The sequence below is a fragment of the Musca autumnalis genome, unplaced genomic scaffold (genome assembly GCF_047663935.1).
Source record: "Musca autumnalis isolate F117 unplaced genomic scaffold, ASM4766393v1 scaffold_4, whole genome shotgun sequence".
NCBI lineage: Eukaryota > Metazoa > Arthropoda > Insecta > Diptera > Muscidae > Musca > Musca autumnalis.
Window position 1 is genome coordinate 174,756,787 of NW_027411977.1, and position 14,098 is coordinate 174,770,884.

Sequence of the window (14,098 nt, forward strand, 5' to 3'; positions counted from 1 at the left end):
TTGACAAACTAACATTTGCCCGGTCTAATAGAGGAAAAATATTAAAACCCGTCAGAAGGCGGAGTTCAGGTTTGGAATGTCACTTTTATATTTATACAATACGTCTTTGGAATACTCTACCACATGAGATTCAAAGCACCAGCAACGCGTTTGTTTTTAAAAAATGATCTTTAGTTTATTCCACAGTTAAATAATTGCATTTTATATGAGTTTGTCCATTTTGTATAACTTTTTCTTTTTACAGATTTTAAAATGTTCCTTACATTCAAAATTTTTTTTCATTTTTTGTATTTTAAGTTGGATATTTCATAGCATAAATAATCCTGCACTTTAATTATAAGATGTATATCTTGTTGTGTAGGTACTCAATAAATAAATAAATAAATAAATAAATAAGTATGTGCCGTCGAATTTCAACGAATGCACACACCAAAATTTGGTTGGTCTGCTTAACAGCAAAAACAACACACGTCGTGTCAAATTTTGGTGTGTGCATTCGTTGAAATTCGACGACACATACTAGTGGAAAAGGTTTGAATTGTTTTCGCAGACACTTTCGTCGGAGTTGTGTGAGGTTGCCAAGGAAAAACTTCTCATTGAACTTTTTTCTTTGCTTACCTTTATACTTCGAGCTGACGATTGATGTTTGGGTATAACAAGTTTTTTGTTGAAGAAGTTATTGAAAAATAACTTCGGTGGAGAATATCCACAAACAAAAAACAAGGGAACTGATGAGATTCTGTAGCGAGAATCGAAACTATAGTATTCCCTGCCTTACCCCTTGGCGAACAATGCCAAATCTTTTCCACTAATAAACTAGTTGTTTTAAAATATTAAAACAACAACAATGGGATTAAGCCAGACTATTTTGAAAAAACAAAATTGCAAACGCTATCCCAATAAAAACGCCACAATGTTTGAAATAATTTTTGAAGAAAAAATATTTTTTTCATTTCATAGTATTTTTTCAAAAAAAAAAAAAAACAGATTTAAGGTGGTTTGTGCGTGACCCTTTTTAATACTTAAATAGAATAAACGTTATTTCATTTTTGAGAAAAAAGGTCAAAAATTCATAACCCTAGTGAGTATCTTTAGTTTTAGGATAGTTGTAATTTATTTAATTCATGGGAGTAATTTTTTTCCAAGTGCATATATCAACCTATTATAAATTTTTATATGTATATGGAAGATATATCCATATCTGAACCGAATCCAATATAATTTGCCAAATTTATTTCTAAAGTTGGGCAGATATAGCGTGTTTAGTGAGTGCATCAAATTGAGGTATCGGTCAAAAATACATATGGGAACTATATCCAAATCTGAACCGATATAATGTAGTCTAACTTCAGCCAAACATACCAAATTTCATTGAAATCGGACATATATAGCGTGTTTGGTACATCAAATACATGAAATTGTTTTTGCTTTAAAATAAACACATTTTTTACCATTTACCTTCTTAATGTTCTTTGAAGAACACATAGGTTTTCATAGTTCGATTTACAAGCAAATACTCGATCGAATCGAATTCCGTAATTAGGCCCCAGTTTTGAAATCTACAGACCCTTGGCTTCAATTTGGTACTAGTGGTAATTCTTTCAGATGCTTGAAAAGTAACTAAAACTTTAAGACTATAATATTTGGTAACCCTTGCAAATTAGAGGAATTATTATAAGTAGAAAAACGAAGTTTAGGAAATTTACTAAATCATTCAACATAAGTAAAGGCGTGAATAATAGTCTTTTTTGTTTCAGAAATTCGTTTAAAATATAACCATTTTTTCTAATTTTTAAGTATTTTTTTTCGTCAAAATAAGTCATGTTTGTAAGGCTTTTTCTCCTTAAGAACTACAAAAAGTGATAAAAAAGTTGAGTTTCGAAAAATTTAGAATGTTTAGATCGATTCGATTCGATCGGAGGAATCCCTTTACTGTTCTACGCGTCCACAGTGCTGGTTGTGACACATCGCCAAACGACGTTCAAAATGTATTTATATGGTCCGCACATGATCTCTCCGGCCTGACATGAAAAGTTTGTTTACCACTTTTTGAAGCGTCCTGGTACCTCGCTAGTTATTCGATATCCTAAAGTCTCGCTTTTTCGGGATCGTAACTATGATACACTCCTTTCAATGTTATCGGACAGTATCTTTCTTCCAGAGTCTTCTTATTATAGCAGTCAGAGCTTCAGCAATATTTCAATAGTTTATCCGGCATATAGTCAGGGTCAAGAGATTTTTTTTTTTAATTCGGTGCTACTTCAACGAACACAACTGCAAATGTAGTAGATATTTTATAAATGGATTTTTCGTTGATGCTGCGCTATTGTATATCAAGAGATTTAATGCTTGAAATCAAAGGTAAAACACAGATTTCAAAAGTGCAGAAGAAGGCACTTTAGTTGTGCACAAAAAAACCTTAATAAAACAGGAGAGAATGGAAATAATCGAAGGATTTATATTATTGTGCATGGATATGTCTGTTTGCTGTTCTGTTTCAAACGGAATTTAAAATAAGTTTTGGTTTTACTAAAAATGACCTCGAAATATGGATTGCATAATAAATATTTGTGAACCCATTATTGTTGGTACTATGAAGACAAAATGAATTTAACAGTTATGTTTGTCACAGCATTGTTGTCATTAACGGGAAGTTGAAAAACATGATCAAACAGACAAATAAAAGGCACAATAGTCTAATAATAAAATTAGAAGAAGTTAAAATTTAAGTTATAATTCATTTTTACATTTAGTTTTTCAGTGTTGTTTTTATCCGACCTTTTTCACATTTATGTAAATAAAGAAATTATTTGAGCTTGAGGTCCATAGTGTTTTAATGGCATGTAACTTATAGCATCTATAATTAATAATCATTTACAATTATTAACATTTACGAATAAATAAAAAAAAACATTTCAGAATTGTGATAAAGAAGAAAACATGGAGCGAAATAATTACTGTCGCACTATTCAAACCAAAACATTTTCATAAATCTACATCGATTACATCAAAGCTATATCACATAGACATAACAACTTCGACGCCTTTTTTTATTTTTTAGCTGCCTCGAACCCAATAACAAGATACTAACCTAACCTTACCGCTTCTCAAAAATACAATTTTACTATTAAATTACCTTGCTACTTTGGTTATTTGCCGAAAATTGCTCACTTTAGCAAAATTTCCCGTGCAACTGTCAATGTCAAATAATCAACCAGCTACTTTCAATCCGCTGACGTCTATGGATGATGCATGTCGCTAAAATATTTCCACAAAATAAAAGCGAAGCGTCAGACTTGAATCTGACAGGGTCTCCACCATGGCGGGGTAAAACATCCATTAAATTGAAATTGTTTTCGAGTAATTATATATGTAGTGAAGTTGATACAAGTCAAATAATTAATTTAAATGTTAAATATGACGTGACTGACAGTGAACAGCCAACACATGTTATCAACGACGATGGTGTCGTGCTTGATGTGAATATACCTGAGCGAGCGATGTTTTTTTGCTATTTAGTAAAAAATGTATATATGTAAACGTGTGTGTATGTGTTTACTTAGAGTTCAATGTAAACACAATTTATAATGGAGTGAGTGTTGATGTCCTGGAGAAGAATACTATGAATACTAGGTTTAATAATGTGTTAGGTATGCATGTGGCGACATTCATAGACATTATATTGCCAACAATTATATATGACCTTAACACTTTGAGTCATAAAAATAACTCTCAATGTTACTGTTGCTACTCTGCATATATACATATATGTACGTATGTAGTTGTATAATGCCACCAATGAGATTGAATGCCTTTAACGCTTTATGTGTATATAATTACCAAGTGATAAGTAAATATTTTCTTCTGCATAACTTCAAAATTAGGTTAATATTTTAAATTTAAACTATTATTATTTTTCTTTCTTTACAGGTGCATAACAATTGAATTCATCACGTTTAAATTATGTAAGTTAATATAACAAATTGTTCTATTATATAAAATACATATGTACATACATGAAAGTTATTGTTGTTCACCACTACCTTACGTTTAAACAGTATTTGAAAAAATATAGAAAATTACAGTTACAGCCCAGTTAATGAAGAAATTCGAAAGTTTTAGAAATACTGAAAATATTATACTTGTCAATTTTCAACATGTTTGTCCATATTTACATCAGGCAATTTTCTTTGCGGCAATTGTCAGTTTAAACGTGAGGGAGGTGAGGCTATTTATTCTCTCAATACCCTCTCTCGTCGACAAACTGACAATTGCCGCAAGGAAAATTGCCTAATGTAAATATCGACTTATTTGATCAAGTTGTAAGAATAGTTTAATTGTGTAACTCATATTTCCAGTTACCGACAAATATCGGTAAAATTAAAATGCTAATAATTTCGGTAATTAACGAAATTTTTTGATTAACTACCAAAATAAAGCTCTTGCTAAATCCTACCGATAGCAACAGATATATCAACTATTATTGATAGTTTTCATTCACAGTTTTGGTTTTAATGTTACCGATTTTTGTCGGTAACTCAAAAAATGATTTACAGAATTCCACTACAGGTGCTATGGGCTTTATGGATTTTAAAATGTGACATAAATAATAAAAGAAACATTATACAGGAGAGTACTTGGTGTTCACAGAAAACTGCAAACAATTATCAAAATTATTCTAAAAAGGAAAGGAGGCGGAAGTTTAATCTTAGCGAGTACTCTTAAGACAATAATTTTCATTAAGTAATATTTTACTTAAAAACTACTTCTCATAGTCTAATTTAATCTAATGCATCCCAACAATAATTCTTATCGAATGAATTAATTGAGCTATCATAGTGAATGAGGTGTCAGCTCATATCAGATGTGGTGTTAGATTTGATAGATGAGAGGCTTCGAAAATACTTCACAAGTGCAAGTTTGCAATAAGTTTCATATAAATAGAAGTTATCAAACTCGATATTTTGTCTAGCATCACAGCTTATATGCCTGATGACCTGAATAACATCCCATCAAAATTTGAGGGAAGGGGTTCTTTGCGATGACGTGATTTCATGTCATCTTTTGCATTGGTTCAAAGGAAGTCGTGAAAGATCCGATATTTTCATTCGGATTTGAACCAATGCAAAGGAAGTCGTGAAAGCTCCGATCTTTTCATCAGCATTTGTACCCATTCCATCGATCCAATAGAGATGATGTTTGTGTTTTTATTTACACACCCGTCTTTTCAAAGTTGTTAGAACTGTCGTCGTGATGTTCTCTTACATTTCCTGCATATCGGACAACTAAAGATTCTAAACAATTGGTATTGTATGAAGCTCGAAATGTCTGCAATAAAAATGAAGTCCTAATCATCGAGCTAAAAATAGAATCGGACTGCACACATTGCTATTTGAAAAGTTCCCTTGTCTGTTCTAAATCTGACATAGAACGAAATCAATCAAATCTCGCTTCTTGGAATTTGAAAAAAAGTCCGAAACGAAAAGAACAAAAATCTGAAAATAAAGATGAAACGACTTTTGGAAAGAAACAATTAAAAATAAATTAATTAAGCATAAATGGTATTTTCCAGAAAAAGTCTCTCCTCCCCGTTCGTTACACTTTATTCTTAGAGATCCTTAAAGCATGCCGGGTTGTAGATCCCTACATATTTTCGTCACTAAACAAAAGAGTATAAATTTCCAAAATGTTGTTATAAAACAACAAAATTATAAAATAAAAGTAATTTACGAAATAAAAATACTTAAAGGAGTGCATTTGGAGTCCATGTCGAAATCTGAACTGGTGATGGGAAGATAATAGAAAAACCTTTTGTAAGATGAAAGAATATCAGTTGCGGCGAACGGAGGAGGTAATCTTTTGCGTTGCAGCGGTGGTGATTACATTGCAATTTTGGATGTAAACTTTTTGCTGAACAATTAATTGTAGTTATTTCGTGAATTCGTTTGAATTAATAAAGAGTTTTGTTTGTCCATATTTCAATAGAGCATTTCCATTTTCCAAACAAGACATGAAAATGTCATGCCAAGGGGTTGGTGAAAATGACATGTCAAAGCATTGGTTAAAATGACATGTCAAAGCATGGGTGAAAATGACGTGTCAATGCATTGGTTAAAATGACATGCCAAAGCATTGGTGAAAATGACATGTCAATGCATTGGTTAAAATGACATGCTTAGGATCCAAAAAAGAACGTCATCTTTTGGGGGTCACGCTCATATAAAATTCATGAGTGAAAATGACAAAAAGATGACATGCCAGATCACTTGCACCCATGAATCAACTCATGATTTTTCATCGAAGATTTTACTGGGATCCAGCGAAACGATCGTAGCATATTGGTTGGATGTGTGTGGACTTCGCCAGATATGACCCTCCACCATAATATGGTCCTCCACCCTTGATCTATTGAAATCTATATACAGATCGCAAATTTTTAAAATAGAGATTTATAATTAGTTATAGGGCTATATCAATCCACTATTTGGTATACATAGAACGATACCTCCCGATTTTCGGTATATTGAAGGTTGTGACTTCAATATCCCACAGATGAGGTTGAAATTTGGAATTTAGTCAATCGTTGGGGGTACAATACTTTCCACCCGAAATTTGACGGTATAGGGCCTCGCCCTCATATAGCCCCATAGAATGATATCTCCCGATTTTCGGTATTTTGAAGGTTGTGACCTAAATTCCCCACAGAAATGCCGGAAATTTGATATTAAGTGTTCGCTGAGGATAGAATACTTTCCAGGTCCACGTCTTCATATAGCCACCATAGAAAGGTATGCAACTGTCCACCTGAAATTTGTCGGTAAAGGTAAACTTCTTCATAGCCCGCATAGAACGGTACCTCCCGATTTTCGCTATTTTTAAGGTTGTCGCCTTAATATCCCATCGAAATGACTGAAATGAGTATTTAGTCTGCGTTGGTGGTAAAAACTATTCACCTTCCTCGTCTTCATATAGGCAGGCATTGTCATTCAATTGTCAAATGAAACATATGTTCGGTCATATGTTTCTTCTACGAGGGGCACTAAAAACCTTCTGGCCTAGGTAACAGGCAGTGTCGCTAAGCGTCATTTGACATTTTTTTTTTTTTTGGAAAGTTTGACAGTTTTTAGCTTAAGCGTTTAGTCTGAACGAAATATTACAAAGGTCTAAGGCCGATAGCCCTAGTTGCTGGTGCTTTTTTTATAATTTGTTATTATTATTTTTTAATTGTAATAAATATTTCGAAAATAAAAAAAATACAAAAAATACAAAGGTCAAATTTTGGACCGAATCGGTTCATTCGTTCGAGATATATCGTGCGCTCCAGCTACTACACATGATGTCATAGGGATTTTTTACACGTTTCGGGCCATTTTCTCAAAAAGTATGGACTTGCCCCTGAAAGGGACTACCAAAAAATCAAAGCGACCGATATATTTTATATTCGAACTTTATCTAGGATTCGCAGAAATATTACGATGTGTGAAGTATGGACCAAAAAGTTTAGCAAAAAGTTTTAAGCTTTTGTGGGAGATGTATTGGATGGTGTGGACCGATATTGCCCATCTTCAAACTTAAACTAAGTTTAGACAAAATATTATGGAAGCCAAATTTTGAACCAAATCGGTTCATCTATTCGAGAATTATCGTGCGCTCCACCCAGACATATAAATGCTGAGGGTATAAAAATTTATTGAAAAATTAAAATAAATTGTAGCCAAAAAGTCTTGTAATAAAAAACAGTAAAGTACTAAGAAGCATTAGGAGTTGGCATTTAAAAATACCTATGTATGTTAAATTATGCCTTAAATGCTATGTTTGTTCGTACCGCTATTATCTCAGGTTGAATTAATGCTACCTATCACATATGTACATACATATGTATTTTGAGTTGACGCATGCCGAAAAAGAATCAATTAATGCGTTCGTATTATCCCTCCAAACATTTGGAAGTTAAATATATCTTCTCTCAGTAAATGCGTCTCTGTAAAGTGCCTGCATTCAGTTAAAAATGCGACTGTTGTCTTTTTACAAGAACAAATATGTTGTTATCGCTTTTTTATCCGTATGTGGTCACAACTGCGTGACTTACAGGATTATAAAAAGCGACACTTTATGTTGTACAAAAACAAATGCTTCAAGTCTGGATCATTGATACTACGCTCTGTTATAGAGAGTATTGTTTTCAAAACAATAGTGGCAGCATTACAAAAACAATTTGATTGACGTGATTTCATCATTTCTTGTGAAGTTCTGTTAGCTATCGGTACAAACTTTATACAAAAATTTAAATGAAAATAAAGATGTTTAGTTTATTTATTTATTTACAAATATTTTATAAATTAATTTATAAAATATAGATTTAAAGGCGCCGGGTGACTGAATGTTTAGTTTATTTATTGTTTATTTACAAATTTTATAATAAAGTAAATCAAACGTGTTATTATTCATTTGAACTCAATGTAAATGCGGTTATAAAAGGTGCATTGTATTATAAAAATTGTTTCTTTTTGATCAATTTTATAATAAAATTCACCTTTTATAACCGCAGTAACATTAAATTCAAATGAATAATAATAATACGTTTGAATAAACAATAAAACAACTGAAAAGCCTTTTACAGATACTGTCGCTTCCGTCACTACTTAAAGTTTCGTAAGCGGTACCTGCATGAGTACCTAATGCACACTCAAAGTGCCCCGGTTCCGACACTCCAACTGAATCGCATAAGAAACATACAGCAGTGACGGAAGCGATAATAGAGTTTGAGCCGCATAAGTGGAACAGTTTCTTCAGTCATTTTTGTCTTTTCGGATACAAATGCGACTGTCGCAGTAGACACAACTATCGCCTTTCAGTGACTTTTGCGTCAAGCAGGCGATAGAAAATGTTTGGAGGGATCAAAGATTTCTGAATAACATCACATAGTTTACATTCTACTAATACCTACATAATTCAAGTGACTATAAATATGTTTGACATGTTCATGTACATACATGGAGATTATTTGTGTCTAAGCTGCCACTTTGCCATTGTTTGTAACGGTTTGCAATCGCACTAGAATAGACAATGAGTTGGGACAAAAGCGCGATTATCTACCGGCAATGGGCTTTGATGTGTGTGTGTGGTACAGTGTGTCATCGGAAGAGATTAAGTCATTTGAGTGCTGGAGAAGAAAGAGCGTTTAGAATTAATACCAACAGCAGTCAAGATTCAATTCTAGGCTGACATAAATGCTGCCCTCCATTCATTGCAATTAATCCGTTGCCACAGAGACAGAAAAAAAATCACACTTAAAAATCCTTTCAATGTCAAATTAGTAGTTTTCACAGTTTTTCTGTAACATTCTGCGATGCTTATTTTTGCTCAATTAAGTTTTTGGCTTATTGTTGCGCACCTCCTGTCCCTTCTTCACTAAAATAGCACGAGCATCCATCCACCATGGACTATGTGCTCGAATTATTTTCGCTGTTACCATTTCATATTTTTTTGTAGCTGACTTTCTCATAGCAGAGCCATAAAATCGATTTCCTTTTTGTGATTTTTTTCAACAGCTAAAAAACGAAATGAAAGCAAAACAAAAACTTTATTCCACTTTCACACTTTAGAATTGTTGATGGTGTTGTTTGGTGTTGGCGAAGGAGCCCTTTTTGTGGTGCCTGGGTTTGTTTTAACGTCATTTAGGGGGTCATGCTGCCATTGGGCTTAAATTTCTTTTGGCTTTCTTTTGCATTATGTCTATAATGATGAGAATATTTGTTGCAATTTGACTTTGGCATGGCTTCTGTAACATGGTTGCAAGCTAGCGATTTTGTGTTTGTTTGTGTGTCGGCCAAAGTCCTTTTGTTGAGTGCAAATCGTGCTCTAAAAATAATATGAAGGTTGGTAGGATCAGAATGTTGTAGTTATTTTACTGTGTGTATTACTAGTTACGACAATACAGCTTTGGTAGTGTGAATTATAAACGATATTATGAAAAACAAATATAAAAGAGATGAGCTCTGAAAACAAGGATAATAAAGTACGCCAATATAAGGTTAGATACAGACTGCAACTTTTACACATTATTTAACAAATATTGAATTAAATAACAAATATTGAAATAATAAATATATATATGGGGATTTCTGAGTGAAATCGGACACTTTTTCAAGATGAGGTTTTTGATTTCCTTTATATTTTGCTGTGGCGATGCTGCTGATTAACAAAACATTTTAGTATATTTTCAAATTTTTTTTTGACTAACGGTTCCAGAGGTTTCGCGCCTTAAAAACGTCAAATTCTGTAAAAACTACATGCAAAGAAATACTCATAACTTCTTTAATATTGGTCCAAATTGGACCATCTTTTTTTTATTTGTTTGTTTTTTTATCAGCTATCGAAAGAAATATTTAAAAGAAAAATGCACAGTGGGCTTCAATGCAATTTTCGGGATTTAATATTTAAAATCAATTTTTAAACATGATTGCAGCCTTCGATATTTTCAAAAAAAAATTTATGTTAAACTACAATCAATTACACAAATTTTAAGCCCTATGTGGTAATGGGATTCGGGCGATTACTATTTTTTCTGAATTTTTTAAAATTTGTCTATACAATTTTTCCTTTATACCTTTGTCCAAAAATTATTATTTTATTAAAAAAATTAAAAATTTCATTTATAAATATTTGTTTTGATTTTATATTTATGAATTTATCTCAAACATCTTAAAAACTGCGTCATTTTTCGATTTTGAAAATGCATCAGCGAAAATTCCATTAAAGTCCACTGTGGATTTTTTTCTATTTTTTATGATAAATATATAATGATAAATATGTACTCTTAGCTTCAAAAATACAGGAAATACAAATTTTGGACAAAGGTATTAAGGAAAAATTGTATTGACAAATTTTAAAAAATTCAAAAAAAATAGTAATTTTTCGAATCCCATTACCACATAGGGCTTAAAATTTTTGTAATTGAATGTAGTTTAACATAATTTTTTTTTGAAAAAATCGAAGGGTGCAATCATGTTTAAAAATTGATTTTAAATATTAAATCCCGAAAATTGCATTGAAGCCCACTGTGCACTTTTATTTTAAATATTTCTTTCGATAGCTGATAAAAAAACAAACAAATCAAAAAAAAAGATGGTCCCATTTGGACCAATATTAAAGAAGTTATGAGTATTTATTTGAACATAGTTCTTTAAAAATTCGATAATTTCAATAGGCGATACCTCTGTACCGTTGGTCAAAAAATAATTTTAAAATATACTAAAATGTTCTGTTGGCTAGGAGCATAAATTGAACCAAAAACAATTGAAATCAAAAATTACTTTTCTCCGAACTGTCCGATTTCACTTGGAATTCCCCATATATATATGTGTGTGTGTATATGAACCTTGACTGTTTGTTTGAAACATACGTCTCACATTTCATATTCCAATAACTTCCAAGTTTGAGGACATTTCAAGTCGAAAAGTTAAAGTATTGTACTTCATATCAGAGGAAGAAGTCATTAATTACTAGATTTAAAAAGCACAAAGAGGAATGAATCTATTAATTTTATGTTCATTCTGAAGAATATAGAGAAGTCCAAGTTTTCTAATAGTACGTTAACTATTCATACTCTTGACAGAAATACAATTTTTATATTTATATGTCTATGTACATAGTATGTACGTAAGTAAGTATGTAGGTAAGAAGTAAATGTGTGATAGGATGTAAAACAATATGTGGTGGCTTTCTTTTCCAACTATCATCTAAGAGGGAACAAAACCCGGTCAACAAGAATAACCACAACTAAACTAACAATGTAACATATTTCATATACATATTCTATTTTTTCTTCTCTTCTTTTGTTTCTGGGTCAAAATGTTTTCATTTACTACGACAAGAGGTAAGCTGGTAGCACGTCACCTATGATGGTCTGGCTATATTCGGTAACAGAAGTTGTTTGTAAACATAAAAATAAAAATAACAAGAACAACAACAAAAACAAAAACAACAACAGCTACTCTAATTTGAGTCCATTATCCCTGGACCAAAACAGCAACCACATTGACTACAGCAACTACCAGTTAACTGACGATGCCAGAAGGGCTATCCACTTAGCTTCGTTATATTTTATGAAAACAAAATCAAAATGAAGAAATAACAAATTGAGTTATTTGACGTCTTTGGTCTGTTAGTCCTTCTCTTTCTCGAGCATGGTATTACCGAATTTTTGAAAACCACAACAACTTCTGCACCATCTTCAGTTTTTCGGCAGATATGTTGCATTTGTAAATGCAATTAAATTCAATATGTTTGTTTTGGAAAATTAATGACTACATCTTTCTAATGGATTTATATTCCATAGAATTGTAGGTACGATACTGTTTGGCATAATTGATGAAGGATAAAGAAACAAATGTGTCCATACATTAGGACTAGGAATATAACCAAAAAAACAAACACCATAACGATAGGATAAAAGTCCGGCGGGGGCCAAATATGTGATACCCTACACCACTGTGAATATGTAAAATATATATGGGCCTTATTCTAGAAAATTAACATATGTTGAAACTGAGGTATGGGGTATTGTAACTCGCGAACAATTGTACTATACCAGAAGTTTTGAACGTATTTCTGTAAAACCAACTGTTTTAGCACGATTCACCGAGAGATATTTTAAAATAATAATTTGAGCGGAAGCTGTTGTCGTATTAATGTAAAAACAAGAAAGAAACTATCAGTCAGCTGTGCTGACGGAGATATACCCCCAGCCACTGACCAAAAAACAGTTTGGAACATTTTTTGGGCCATTATCTCAGAATGTATTGACTTACTCCGGAAAAAATTATACCGTTGTAAATCAGGCAGCTAGAACAGCCTACTGAAAAAAAAAAACAAAACGAAGCGAGAGGAGCTCATAAACTTAATTTTTTTCCAGAATTTTGTGTGGGAGGTACCCGAAGGACTGGAACTATATAGTCCATATTCTAACATGACACATTACTGGATGAAATAATACGATGTACCAAGTCTGTACCATTCAGAAAGTCCCTTCGAGAATTATCTTGCGGATTTGCCATTTTGGTTGTTGCCGTCAGGGTTTCATGGAGATTTTAGGCTAATATCTCAAGAAGTAAAGACCTGCGCAAGAAAAAAATTTACCGTCATGAAGGGAGCCGCAATGAGAACCTACTGAACAAAATTCAAAACGATCCGAGAGGATCTCGTAAAATGCACATTATCCGAATTTTGTGTGGGAGGTACCCGAAGGAGTGCATCGATATAATCCTCTACCTCTACATCTCCGATCTATGTCTGGAAGGAATAATACTATGTGCAAAGCTTGGACCAAATCAATTGCTCCCTTCAAGAGTTCACAGCACTTTACAGAAAATTTTTGATCTTTTGTAGGGGAGGTACCCGAGGGAGTGGACCGATATAACCCATCTTCGAACTTAAACTAAGTTTGGAGAAAACATTACGATACCCAAAATTTGGTTCTAATTGTAATATACCTTTTTATTCGTATTGAAACAGTATCTGTAAAATACTTTATTCCTTATTTAAACTGTTAATTAACAGCATAAACTCAATGTTAATAACATTTACATCAATTACAAGCTCACATCTTTAATTGTGTCTTTCTGACTGTGAGCTAAAATTAGAGTGATCAAAGCGTTCTGTATCCATATGTATAGAACATAAGCGCTTAATGCTTCAGTCACCCTAAATTCGTAGCAAATATTCCCTAAATCACATCGGCTTAGGATAGCGCAGTGGGAGAACTCCTGATTTGCATTTATAAGGTCCACGGTTCAAACCTCAGCCCATGTAACATTTTTTTTAAAAAATCAGTTTTATGTTTTTTGCTGACAAGATAATTTTCTTAAGCCAAAAACATCTTGATAGTAAAAGGAATATTCCAGATCCAAATTGAGTGGCGATAAAAAAAAAAACAAAAAAAAAAAAACAGAACAAAAACTAAATTCGAATAGTTTGGCTAGATCTCTTTTGAGGGTTTCTATTTTTTGATCAAATCATTTTGATCAAATCAACACGTAGAAAACTTCTTTCTTGCTGTAAAATAGTATTCAACATTGCAAAGCACAAAAACTGTACA

The 14,098-nt window shown here is 32.5% G+C and overlaps 1 protein-coding gene across 30 annotated transcripts in view; it reads left to right on the top strand.

Moving 5' to 3' along the window:
* pHCl-1 (pH-sensitive chloride channel 1) overlaps positions 1–14,098 on the top strand; it is a 358,921-nt gene that overhangs the window by 146,530 nt on the left and 198,293 nt on the right. For all 30 annotated transcript variants that reach the window (XM_073983457.1, XM_073983467.1, XM_073983456.1 and 27 more), the window contains one exon: positions 3,931–3,965. The gene's annotated coding sequence lies outside the window, so the exon portion shown is untranslated. The remainder of the gene's footprint in view (positions 1–3,930; positions 3,966–14,098) is intronic.